This window comes from Anolis sagrei, chromosome 3, assembly GCF_037176765.1.
Source record: "Anolis sagrei isolate rAnoSag1 chromosome 3, rAnoSag1.mat, whole genome shotgun sequence".
Classification (NCBI taxonomy): domain Eukaryota; kingdom Metazoa; phylum Chordata; class Lepidosauria; order Squamata; family Dactyloidae; genus Anolis; species Anolis sagrei.
The window spans coordinates 253,912,173-253,924,378 of NC_090023.1; the positions used below are offsets into that span (position 1 = coordinate 253,912,173).

The 12,206-nt window shown below is 45.1% G+C and overlaps 1 protein-coding gene across 1 annotated transcript in view; it reads left to right on the forward strand.

Moving 5' to 3' along the window:
• Positions 1–9,522: 9,522 nt before the first annotated feature.
• Positions 9,523–12,206, forward strand: part of NLGN1 (neuroligin 1) — a 782,169-nt gene continuing 779,485 nt past the window's right edge. Inside the window, exon 1 of the mRNA XM_060767500.2 lies at positions 9,523–10,336. The gene's annotated coding sequence lies outside the window, so the exon portion shown is untranslated. The remainder of the gene's footprint in view (positions 10,337–12,206) is intronic.

Below are 12,206 nucleotides of genomic sequence, written 5' to 3' on the forward strand. Positions count from 1 at the left end.
CACAACATTCACACTTACACAATCATGCAGGTGTACCATCCCCAACCATAGACCAGGTGCAACAGGAACACATACAGGAGAACGCTAGGCTCTTGGATGAATCTCAATGGATTGTCCTTGATGAATGCACTGGGGATGTCGAGGAGGAGGACAACACTTTACACCTACACAATTCACACCAACAGGATCACTTTTCTGGGGACCTACACACTACAATGCGCAAAAGGGGCCCTGCCATTCCTGAAAGTAAACAGGTCTTGGTAGTAGGCGACTCCTTCCTTAGAGGAATGGAAACCGTCATTTCCAGACCGGATGGGATGGCTCGAGAAATATGCTGCCTACCGGGGGCAAAAATACACCATATCACTCAGAGGCTCACCAGGCTCCTCAAGCCCCATCACCGTCCTCCCCTCATGTTGATTCATGTAGGAACCAATGATACTGCTAGGCATACTGTTCAAAAGATCACAAATGATTTTCGAGCTCTAGGAACAAAGCTAAAGCAATGTAATGTACAGGTGATCTTTTCATCCCTTCTCCCAGTCATAAAACACGGTCCTACAAGGGCCAGAAAAATAGTACAGGTCAATGACTGGCTTAGAAAATGGTGTCAGGAGGAACGCTTTGGCTTCCTTGACCATGGCCTGCTTTTCCAGGAGGATGGCCTACTGGCAAGGGATGGGGTGCATCTCACACAAGTAGGAAAACACCTTTTTGCTCACAGACTCACAAACCTCATTAGGCGCACTTTAAACTAGGCCCACTGGGGGAGGGGGACAACAGCCTTGCGAACACTACTTTACCCATAATGTCAGGGAACCGCCAGAAGGCTAGACGGAGGGCTGCACAAACACAAAAAGGACCAAGTACCGAAAGCACAATAATCCCAATTAAACAGCTCAGGGGAAGATCTCAGGGGCTCACATGTCTTTACACTAATGCACAGAGCATGGGAAATAAACATGACGAACTCCAACTTTTAGCACAACACCACAAATATGATATCATAGGCATCACTGAAACCTGGTGGGATGACTCCTATCGCTGGAATGTAGACATCGAGGGCTATAACCTCTTTCACAGAAACCGAACAAAGGGGAGAGGAGGCGGAGTAGCCTTATATGTCAATAACTCTTATGCTGCAGAAGAAATGCATGACAGCAATCCGGGAAACCAGCTTGAAAGCATCTGGATAAGAATCAAGGGAACTGGGACTCAAAAAGATCTTGTTGTAGGAGTCTACTACAGACCTCCAAGCCAGGAGGAAGAACTTGATGAAGTCTTCTGCCAACAGTTGACCAAACAGGCACAGAGAAGAGATGTAGTAGTCATGGGCGATTTCAACTATCCCGATATTTGCTGGAAAACAAACTCGGCCAAGAGTACAAAGTCCAACAAATTCCTCGCTTGCCTTGCAGACAATTTCATGGTCCAGAAGGTAGAAGAGGCAACAAGGGGATTGGCTACTCTTGATCTCTTCCAACACTTTGTGACTTCATGGACTAGCCCATGCCAGAGCTCCCTGTCAGCCGTCATTACCCCCAGCTCCTTCAGAGTCAAACCAGTCACTTCAAGGATACCACCCATCCATTTTGCCATTGGTCAGCCTTTCTTCCTTTTTCCTTCCATTTTCTCCAGTAATAAGTATTACAAAGCATATATATAGAGCAATATTAGTATTTTTAGCCAAGAAATCCTGAAATCTCACTCTTGAATTTTTTTTGGTGGCTATTAGTTATATAGCCAAAATTAGTTTGTCCATTTTGACCATTTCACGGACTTTTACGCTCTATCCAAAGTCTTTCAAAATTATAGTTTTCTTGGCATCCATTTTTACAGGATCCCCATGTTACCATCTGTGGATTGAGTCTTTAGAATATTTTAAAAGCAATTTTAAGTGTATTTATTGTATTTTATTTCTGTTTTTTACTACACTGTTACTGTTTAATTTGTTTTTTTTTTTAAAAAAAAACTTCTCTGGAGTGGGTTTGTTAGCCACCTTGAGTCTCCAAAAGGAGAAAGGGGAGGTATAAATAAAGTTGCTGCTGCTGCTGCTGCTGCTGTTGTTGTTGTTGATAGATAGATAGATAGATAGATAGATAGATAGATAGGGCTGATTTCTCCATAGAAGCCAAAAGGACTAAACTGTTGTGACACAGCTGGAATCAGAGATGATGGGACTCAGGTTCACAGTTTGGTTCAAAATGCCCCTGCTATAAACAGTGAAGAAGAAGTGCAGTTTACCATAGCACGTCATGAGAGTGTTGATACTGAAAATAGCCAGGTGCATATTGAGGAGGACAGTTATTTGCTTTGTTCTCAGCCTGATAATGAGCAAGCAGGAAAACAGGCTGACACTAACGAGGAGATTGACCTTGACGATATGGGAACTTTAGATCGGGCTGATCAGTTGGAATTCCATGTTCAAAGGAGTGAGAGGATAACAAACAAGAGAGAGGCCAGAGAAACGCCTTCATGTTTTGCAAAGGGTATTAAACAGGGTGTTTGAGACCAGATCTTTTGTCAAAGGAACTTTGCGTTTACCTAAGGAGCTTGCCTAGGCTAGCCTGGATTACCTTGCAGTCTTGGTGTTCATGGTTTCCAGGACTTTGTCATGTACTCTTGGATCTGGCTTTGCTGATGCCTATTGGATTATGCTTCAAGTGCTATGTTATCCTGATCTTTTGGAACCTTAACCTTTGCTTTTATGAACTTTTTACCTTTTATTTTTAATAAACCATAAAGACTTCTGGCTGTGTGCAGTTTGGTGTTTCCAACAAGGTGAATCTACTCTGAGGTGCAACATAAACTGAGGCTACCATTACTTTGGACATATAATGAGATGACATGAATCATTAGAAAAGATGGTGAGGTTTAGAAAGGAAAAGAAGAAAACACATTCCGGATGGATAGACTCAGTCAAGAAAGCCATGGTCCCGAGTCTACAAGACCTGAGTGGGGCTGTCAATGACATGTTTTGGAGGTCTTTCCTTCATAGAATTCTCATAGATCAATGATGCTCCCCTCCTACTAATTGTCATAAGTCAACTATGCTACTAATTGCCATTATAAATATGAAACACATCATCATAATCTCATAGTAAGTATGTTGATATCTTAGGAACAGAATTCTGACCATGTTTAGGATGTATGTGTGTGGGTGTGTATACAGTAGTATAGCGGGTACAGCAATGTGAAGTGCGGCATTATTCTGTCACCTATTTAAAAATGCTGTGATGTGCAACTATTTTTAAAATGCTCTGATTGCCTCCCACTTGTAATGAAAATGGAATACAGCTCTTTGTTTGAAAAATGCACTTTTGAAAAAACCTCAAAACATTAAAAGGCAAAAAAATGAAGAGGAGGTTGGTAACAGTTTTAGTTCACTGTGGCAAATCCAGAGAAGTTGGCATATATATCATAGTGCTCCCAGACCGCAATTCACGGAGCACAAATACTGGAAGAGTACAAACGTTTATTTAGGATTTTCATTCCCCTGGAATGAAGTTACTGGGAACTTATGAATAAGCATACCTGTATGCAGGTTGACCCTAGGGTTGCCAAGTGAAATAATGAATGCAATTTTTTTTATGCCTCCAGGATTTGTCAGGCATTGTATTTTCCCCAAAACAATGCTCTCTAAGGGGTGTGTAAAGTATATCTGCCATGTTTGCAAGTCCATCAATAGATTTCGGAGAGTTCTTGTACAATTTTGTTCTTTCCCTCACTACCTTACTCTTGTTTGTGTTCTCTCAAAACTTTATTGATAACACAGATTCTACCAGCACATTAGGGAAGAAGGGGGAGGATTTTTGAGCAGACATTTCCTCACTTCTCTTTCGTAGGGATAGCAGTTGCTGTTACCAACTGGCCAGTAAAAGACACAAAAGAAGGAAAAAGAAAACTGGAATTCCATTACTACTGTTACCATTACTACTTTATGTTACTGAGTTTATGGGACCCCCCCCCCCAAAAAAAAACCCATTTAGACCATCTCCAGATTTATCATTCTATACATTCCCATCATTTAATCTCATCTGTGTATCAATGTATCCCATGGAGCCTTCATGTCATGATATCCCATGGAGTCTAGCTGACTACCATTTACTGCTGGTAGTGAAATGCAGTAGTGATTCATGATGTCCATGAGGAGGAAAATGATTTCTGACAAAACAAAATGTATTTATTTATTTGCCACATTTGTATACGACCTTACTCAGCCTGGAGGTGACTCAAAGCGGTTCACAGTCGGCAACAATTTGATGCCTCAACAATTATAAAATACAATTAAAACATTGAGCATATAATATAAAGACCGTACAAAGCTATAAAAACATTAACATGAGCATCTCCTTACTAAGGTCATTATCCAATTGCATCGTCAAGTTGTTCAGTGATTTCATATTTACCTGATTATGCTGCATTAGTGAAAGCTTGCTTGAAGAGCCTGGTTTTAACCTTTTTACGGAATGTCAGAAGGGAGGGGGCCGATCTTATATCCCTGGGATGGGCGTTTCACAGCTGAGGGGCCACCACTGAGAAGGCCCTATCTCTCATCCCTGCCAAATGCGTCTGCAAAGGAGGCAGGACAGAGAGCAGGGCCTCCCCAGAAGATCTTAAGATGGTTCATAAGGAGAGATACTTTCAGACAGGTAAGCTGGGCTGAAATCATTTAGGGCTTTATAGGCTAAAGCCAGCACTTTGAATTGTGCCCAGTAGCAAATTGGTATCCAGTGGAGCTGGTGTAATTGAGGAGTTGTGTCCTCCCATTAGCAACTTTGCTGTTGCCTGATGGACCATTTGAAGCTTCCGAACAGTCTTAAAAGGTAATTGCATATGGAGTGTGTTGCAGTAGTCTATACAGGATGTAACCAGAGCATGGACTACCATGGCCAAGTCAGACTTTTGAAATCTGGAAATCAGTGGTTTCCAAACTTGGTCCTTCAATTTTTTTTTGGCTTCAGCTCCAGAAATTTGGACAACAGTCAGGAATTCCAAAATGCTTAGAGGTTCACATTTTAGAGACCACTGTGTAGTGGAAACGTCCAGTATACTGTGCAAAGTTAACTAACAGGCTAAATCTGTAGGAGACAAGGCTTCATACCCTGAAGAGTTCTTGCTGATAAGGACGATATATCCTCCCAATTTAAAGCAGCTATTTTGTTAGGGAAATTTATTTGGATGCAGGTGAAGGAAGCAGACGGACAGGAGCAGATGATTTCACAAAAGTTTGCTGTTGGCCAAGAGAAGTGACAGCCCAACTCTCGCTGGCAAAACCAACTGCCACACCCAAATTGGGTGTGCTGGCTTGTTATAACCTTTTTTCTGACTTGCACACACTAAGCAAAGCTTAATTCATTTTTCCAAAATCACATGTTAATTTCAATAGGCAGAAATGTACATGGCTTTAGATTTTTTTTGTTGCTATTCTAACAAGCACTCTATTGTCCATTGTAATTCAGAGCGAAATAACAGAATATAGTAATGTGATAAGATGCTGGAAAATAATTTTCACCAAAAGGGAGTGGAGTTTTATTCCTTTCTGTTCCAGGCTTCTTATCAGCCAAATACTGTGTCCTTCAGAGAGAGACTGCTTGTTAGCAAACTGATTTTCAATTTCAGCATTATTTTGAGACCCTTTGGGTCTTCCATTTCTCTTAGAATTTCTAAATGCAATTAATTATTTAAAGCAGTTTCTAAATCCCCTCAATTTTCTTCATTGGAGGTTTTTAGCCAGAGGTTGGATGGCCATTTATCAGGAGTGCTTTGATTGTGTCTTTCTACATCACAGGGGGTTGGACTGAATGGCCATTGGGTACTCTTGCAACTCTATGACCCTATTATTCTGTCTCTAGTGGGAACTGATTTTGAGGATAGAGTTCAACATTCTAGTTTATCCTTTGTAGTTCAGACAAAAACCCAGCAAAAACCCAGTAGACCTGGGAGATCCCGAGGGGGGGGGGGGGGGCATTGGATAAGGCTGGAAACAGGCTAGTTTTCATAATCTCCTGCTTGTGCATTTTCTGAAGACATCTGTTTGACCAGTGTTTTTGCAATTTTGTAAAGAACCTTGGGCTATTAGTCCGTCCAGCTTAGAATGCTTTGCACTGGCTTATATCCAACTTGACACTCGTGGAGTAAAACCTCCACTAATGAACTTGCACTGGATTCTACATCTGTTTGACTGCTAGCGCAAATAAGTTGTGCCCAGTTGGCAAAAAGGTGCACACTTTCTAGATGTATAAAAATGTACTGGGTACCACATTATTGCTTAAAATGAGCAATTGTTACCACAATACGGCTAGCATTAGCACAATGGCATAGGTTTTCCATGGCTTCAGACAAGGTCAGTTACATAATCTTTGGACATATTGCACTGAGGTTTACCGCCATGCCCTTTCAGCAGTTCCCAAGGACTAAGGTTTGTGTGAGAGCAGACTTGTGGTCATATGTGGCAGAGAAGAGAGTATCCACTCCCACTCCCAATCTGTCCCACTATCACCTTCGTCCCAGCTCAAGAAAAGTCAAACATTGGACCTTCTGGGTCTCCATGTAACACACAATTTCAGACAATAGACAAGGTGGATCTCACAGCAATATAAAGCTGGATTTGGAGAAGCTGCTCTTTGGCCCATTAAACATTCACTTTAGTCACCCTCCTCTGGACACATTCCAGCTTGTCAACATCTCCCGTCAACTGTGGTGCCCAGAATTGGACAAAGTATTCCAGGTGTGATCTGGCCAAAACAGAATAGAGGGGTAGAATGACTTCCCTGGATGTAGACACTATGCTATTTATGCAGGTCAAAATCCCATTGGCCAGGAGGACTCCAAGATCTTTTTCACACGTACTGCTGTCCAGCCAGGTGTTCTTCACTCTGTATCTTTGCATTCCATTTTTCTGTCTTACTTACTTACTTACTTACTTACTTACTGTATTTATATACCGCCCTTCTCACTCTGAAGAGGACTCAGAGTGGCCAAGTGGAGTATCTTGCCTTTGTGTGTGTTGAACTTCATTTTGTTAGTTTTGCCCCATCTCTCTAATCTGTTAAGATTATTTTGAATTCTGCTCCTGTCCTCTGGGGTATTGGCTATCCCTCCCAATTTGGTATCATCTGAAAACTTAATGATCATGCCTTCTAACTCTCCATCTAAGTCATTAATAAAGATTTTGAACAGGACCAGGCCCAGGGCAGAACTCTGTGACACCCCACTTGTCATTTTTTTCCAGGTTAAAGAGGAAGCCTTGGTGAGCACCCTTTGGGTTTGTTTGTTTAACCAATTACAGATCCAGATGATGATGATGATGATGATGTGTGTGTCAGGAGTGACTTGAGAAACTGCAAGTCACTTCTGGTGTGAGAAAATTGGCTGTCTGCAAGGATGCTGCCCAGGGGACGCCCGGATGCTTGATGTTCTACCATCCTTGTGGGAGGCTTGTCTCATATCTCATGATGATGATGACTAAAGGGTCTGGAGAACAAGCCGTATGAGGAGCAACTTAGAAGAACTGGGCATGTTTAGCCTGCAGAAGAGAAGGTTAAGAGGGGACATGATGGCCATGTATAAATGCATGAGGGGAAGTCATAAGGAGGAGGGAGCAAGCTTGTTTTCTGCTGCCCTGGAGACTAGGACATGGAACAATGGCTTCACACTATGAGAAAGGAGATTCCACCTGAACATGAGGAGGAACTTCCTAACTGTGAGAGCTGTTCAGGAGTGGAACACTCTGTCCTGGAGTGTGGTGGAGGCTCCTTCTTTGGAGGCTTTTAAGCAGAGGCTCAATGGCCATCTGTTGGGGTCCTTTGAATGCACTTTTCCTGCTTCTTAGCAGGGGGTTGGCCCATGAGGTCTCTTCCAACTCTATGGTGATAGAATTGAATGGAGAGTTGAATTTGTGTTAGAAAGAAAAAGCAGAGATTTAAAAGGCATGGCAAGAAGATCTTGGGATTGTGATGCAGCTGGCTGAGTGTCAGCTGGCTGAGTCTCAGCTGCATTAAGATCACTCTGACCAAAAGGTCATGAGTTTGAAGCTAGCCCGGGTTGCAGTGGGTTTCCAATTAATTGTGTAGCCTGTTGTCGACCTTTGCAACCTGACAGACAGTTGCATCTGTCAAGTAGGAAAATTAGGTACCACCTTAAAGTGTGGGCAGGCTAAATTAACTAAGTTATGAGACCATAAAAAAGACTCCAGCAAGCACTCCAGCAAAAAGCATGCGGGGAATGGGGAAGTGCTTCATCAGCATCGCAGATGGACGATGACAGCGACAGCTCCCCTGGTGGCCAGAAAAAGTTAAATAGCCTCCGTCTATGTCTGTATATGTTGTATGTCAAAATTGGCATTGAATGTTTGCCATATATGTGTACATTGTAATCCGCCCTGAGTCCCCTGCGGGGTGAGAAGGGCGGAATATAAAAGCTGTAAATAAATAAAATAAAATAAATAAATCCTCATTGAAGAGAGCTGTTCAGCAGTGGAACTCTCCCTGGAGGGTACTTCTTTGGAGGCTTTTAAGCAGAGGCTGGATGGCCATGTGTCGGGGGTGCTTTGAATGCGATTTTCCTGCTTCTTGGCAGGGGGTTGGACTGGATGGCCCACGAGGTCTCTTCCAACTCTATGATGAGAAGAGTTGAATGGAGAGTTGAATCGGTGGGATGTAATAGCAGCACTTCGTCTTCCTCCTCATTGCATTTCCTCTCGTTTTTAAGACTTAGTTTCTGGAGAAAGGTACTCGGGGCGGAGGCGTGGGAAGGGGACTCGGTGGGGAAAACTTTCTGCGGCGGAAAAGGGTTGGCAAAAGGCAGGCAGGCAGGCGCGCTCCCGCACGCTCCCAGCGCCGCATCGCCTCCTGCCTGCTTCTTCCTTCCGAGGTCTCAGCCGGGGCTTCCCTTTCCTGGCTGGCGCGTCACGACCCACACGGGAACCTTCGCCACGCTTCAGGGCTGCCGGCCGAAGCGGGTGAGAAGGAGAAGGATGGGGGGAAAGGAGAGAAAGAGAAGAGAGAGAGAGGAAGGCGTGAAGTGTGCGCAGGCGCGCGCGGACACCCCAAGACAATCTCCCTCCTTCTTTCCTTCCTTCCCTCCTTCCCTCCTTCCTTCCCTCCATCGACACGCTCTCTGCCTCAGTCTCGCCCACGAGGGATGCTCCTCTTGTCCCCAAAAGAGAGTCCCCACATCACTCCAGCTTGGCTATAGTCGTGGGGAATCTATCTAAGTGTCTTGTGAGTTCATCACATTAGAGAGGGGGGAAAAATCCACTTAAAATCTGGTTTCTGCCTCCTGCAGAATTCTGTGAAAGGCTCCTCCCTAAACTACAAACCCCAGAATTCTGCAGGAGGCATGAAACGGGATTTTAAGTGGGTTTTTCTTCTTCTTCTCTAGTGTGATGAGGCCCATCTTCTGCTTGGGTTGCTGCTAAAGCGCGTCCGCCGGCGCCTCTCTTGGACAGCTGGAGAGAGAGAGAGAGAGCGCGTGCGTGCGTGCGTGCCCGCATGCCATGCGCGCGCTCCCGCCGTGCCCGCGCCTGCTCCTTCTCTCCCGCTCGCTCCCGCTTCCTCTCTCTCGCTCTCTCTCTCAATGTCTACAGGTAGCAGCAGCAGCGGCGTCAGGAGGCGAGAAGCAAGAGGGATCTGGAAGCCCTTGGGTGCTGCTGCTGCCTTGGACGCCTGGATGGATGAGTGATGGCTGGCTAAAGGGAGCTCTTCCCGCGGACTCTTCCTCCCTCTCCTCCTCCTCCTCTTTTGCCCAGAGAGCGTCCGGCTTCCTCTTGATCCCCCCCCCCTTTCCTCAACCCTTCCACCACTTCCTCCCCTCTCTCTCCCTCTCCCTCCCCCCAAATCCCTCCCTTTCCATCACCAATTTTTGAACCCACTTCGGAGCGGCTTCTGTTCTTTCTATGGCCTCCCGGCGCCCTTCTGCAAAGGACTTTTTGTATTATTTTTGTGAAAAATGTGATTTTCCTTCTGGCGAGGAGGAGGCTCGTGGACCCCTTGGGCTTGCCAAGTTTGTAGCCAGGCACGTCTCCTGAAACCCCCACATCCCCCCCTTTGCCCGTGGGTTTCCTTGCAGACGGAGAGGCGCATCTTCCCACCCATTCCACCCTTCCTCCTCCTCCTCCGCCAAGAGACTTCCAAGGTTCTGGGGAGCTAATGGATACCAAAGGACCGGCTTCCCGTTCCCACGGCCTCCGGTGGGCTCGCGTGGGCAAAGAGGGGCACTGAAGGCACGCTTTCCCCCTTCCACGCTTTCCCCTTCGCGGCCCCTCAACTTCGGCTCCTCGTCTCCAAGTATGTGTGGCTGCGGATCCCCTCCGAAGGAGGACTAGTTGGAGCAGGTAAGGCTTCTGTCTTCTTCTTCTTCCTCTCTCCCTTCCTGGTCTTGAGAGAACTTGATCCTTCACACCCTCCTTCCAGATCTCGCTTCTCCCCACCCAGAGAATCCCCACACTGCTCTCTCTGATTTCTCTTGGCTTGGTTTCTAGTACAAGAATGTGATTCTATCCTTCTGGGTTTGATGGTTTTGTTTCCAGCTTTGGAGGGATGATGCTGGGGAAGCTCAACATCTCATCCATTGCCATCATCCCTGACATCCTAAGCAAAAGGAAAAGAAGAAAGGAAGGAAAGGACTGCTTCTTCCATAAAGCTTAAGAGTCCCGAACCTACCAATGAAGCCCTCTCCATGTTTTTGTTTTTTTGAGTTGATGCCTGCTCCATACACTTGCAATGAAAGGATCTTCTGAGGAAACAGACACCCCTCCTTCTCCTTTCTGTGTTTTTTTTCTTTCTCGTGGGGAGGATACATTCTCTCTCTTCCTCAGCCTCTGCATTCACACCACAGAGACATAAGCTTATGCATGTTTTGGCCCTCCTTTACATCCCCCTGCCCCCCCCCCCTCCAATGAACTGGAGAACTTGATGAATGGAATGAGAAGTGTGGTACCATCTCCCTACACAGCACCCCATGATTTTCTCCAAAGCTCTATAAGCATAATTGTCAAGGGTTTCATGGCTGGAATCACTAGGTTGCTGTGAGATTTCCAGGCTGTATGGTCATGTTCCAGAAGCATTATCTCCTGATGTTATGCCTGACTCTATAGCAGGCATTCTCAGAGGTTGTGAGGTATGTTGGAAATTAGGAAAATATACATAAACAGATATATAAACCCCATTTTTGAAGTTTCCAACAGACCTCACAACCTCTGAGGATGCCTGCCATAGATGCAGGTGGAATGTCAGAAGAGAATGCTTCTAGGACATGGCTATACAGCTCAGAAAACTCAAAACAACCCTCTATAAGCATATTTTGTGGGAAGAAATCATTTCAGCAGCAATGAGAAAAGTGATGAGGTGCTGGAAAAGGGAGACAGCTAGAATTCCTTTAGGAAAAGGGGAACATTGATTATGGCTTTATTGGTAGATTTGGGGCTCTTAAGCTTTATGGAAGAAGCACTCCCTCCCTCCCTCCCTTCTTTTTCTTTTGCTGATGGCAATGGATGAGATGTTGAGCTTCCCCAGCACCATCCCTCTAAAGCTGGAAAAAAATAGCATCAGACCCATCTGGTTTGAAATCCATGCTTCCTTGACCTGTCTTTTCTCCGGGTCTTCAGCCTCTGACAATCCTGGCAATTCTACTTCACCCTGGTCTGACTTCTGAGTGACCAGTTCCATCATTAGTCTGTCTCTGTGTGTGTGTGTTTGGGAAGGACAGAGAAAAGTCTTCTTGGGAAGAGATCCATATTAACAGACTGAAGGGCTATTCATGGCGGCAAGGAGAAAACCTACTTAAAAGGGGGGGGGGGCACCCCTTTCTGTCTATTTCCCGTTGTCTTGCAAGAGAGTGGTAGGACCACATTGGTACTGGAGGTCTGTGTGTTCATATAGTGCTAGTTGCTAGTTACTAAGGCAGCTGAAAGACAACTGGGAGAAACAGCTGGGAGAGAAGGAAGGAGGGAGGGAAGAGGATATTGAAGAACTATAGAGGAATCAGGCAGATCATCGGAGGGAAGGGGAAACAGAAACATAAAGATGAGGTTTTCCTGTTGGACCAAAAATAACTGAGCAAGCATCTCATCCGAACAAGGATCTTCTCCATCAGGCATGTGGATTTGTATGTGTATTTAAACTTAACTGAATAAAGTGGCTGTCAGTCACCTGGTGGCAGATGGATCTACTCCAACTGTGGCTCTGTGCTCTCTTGTACTTGAT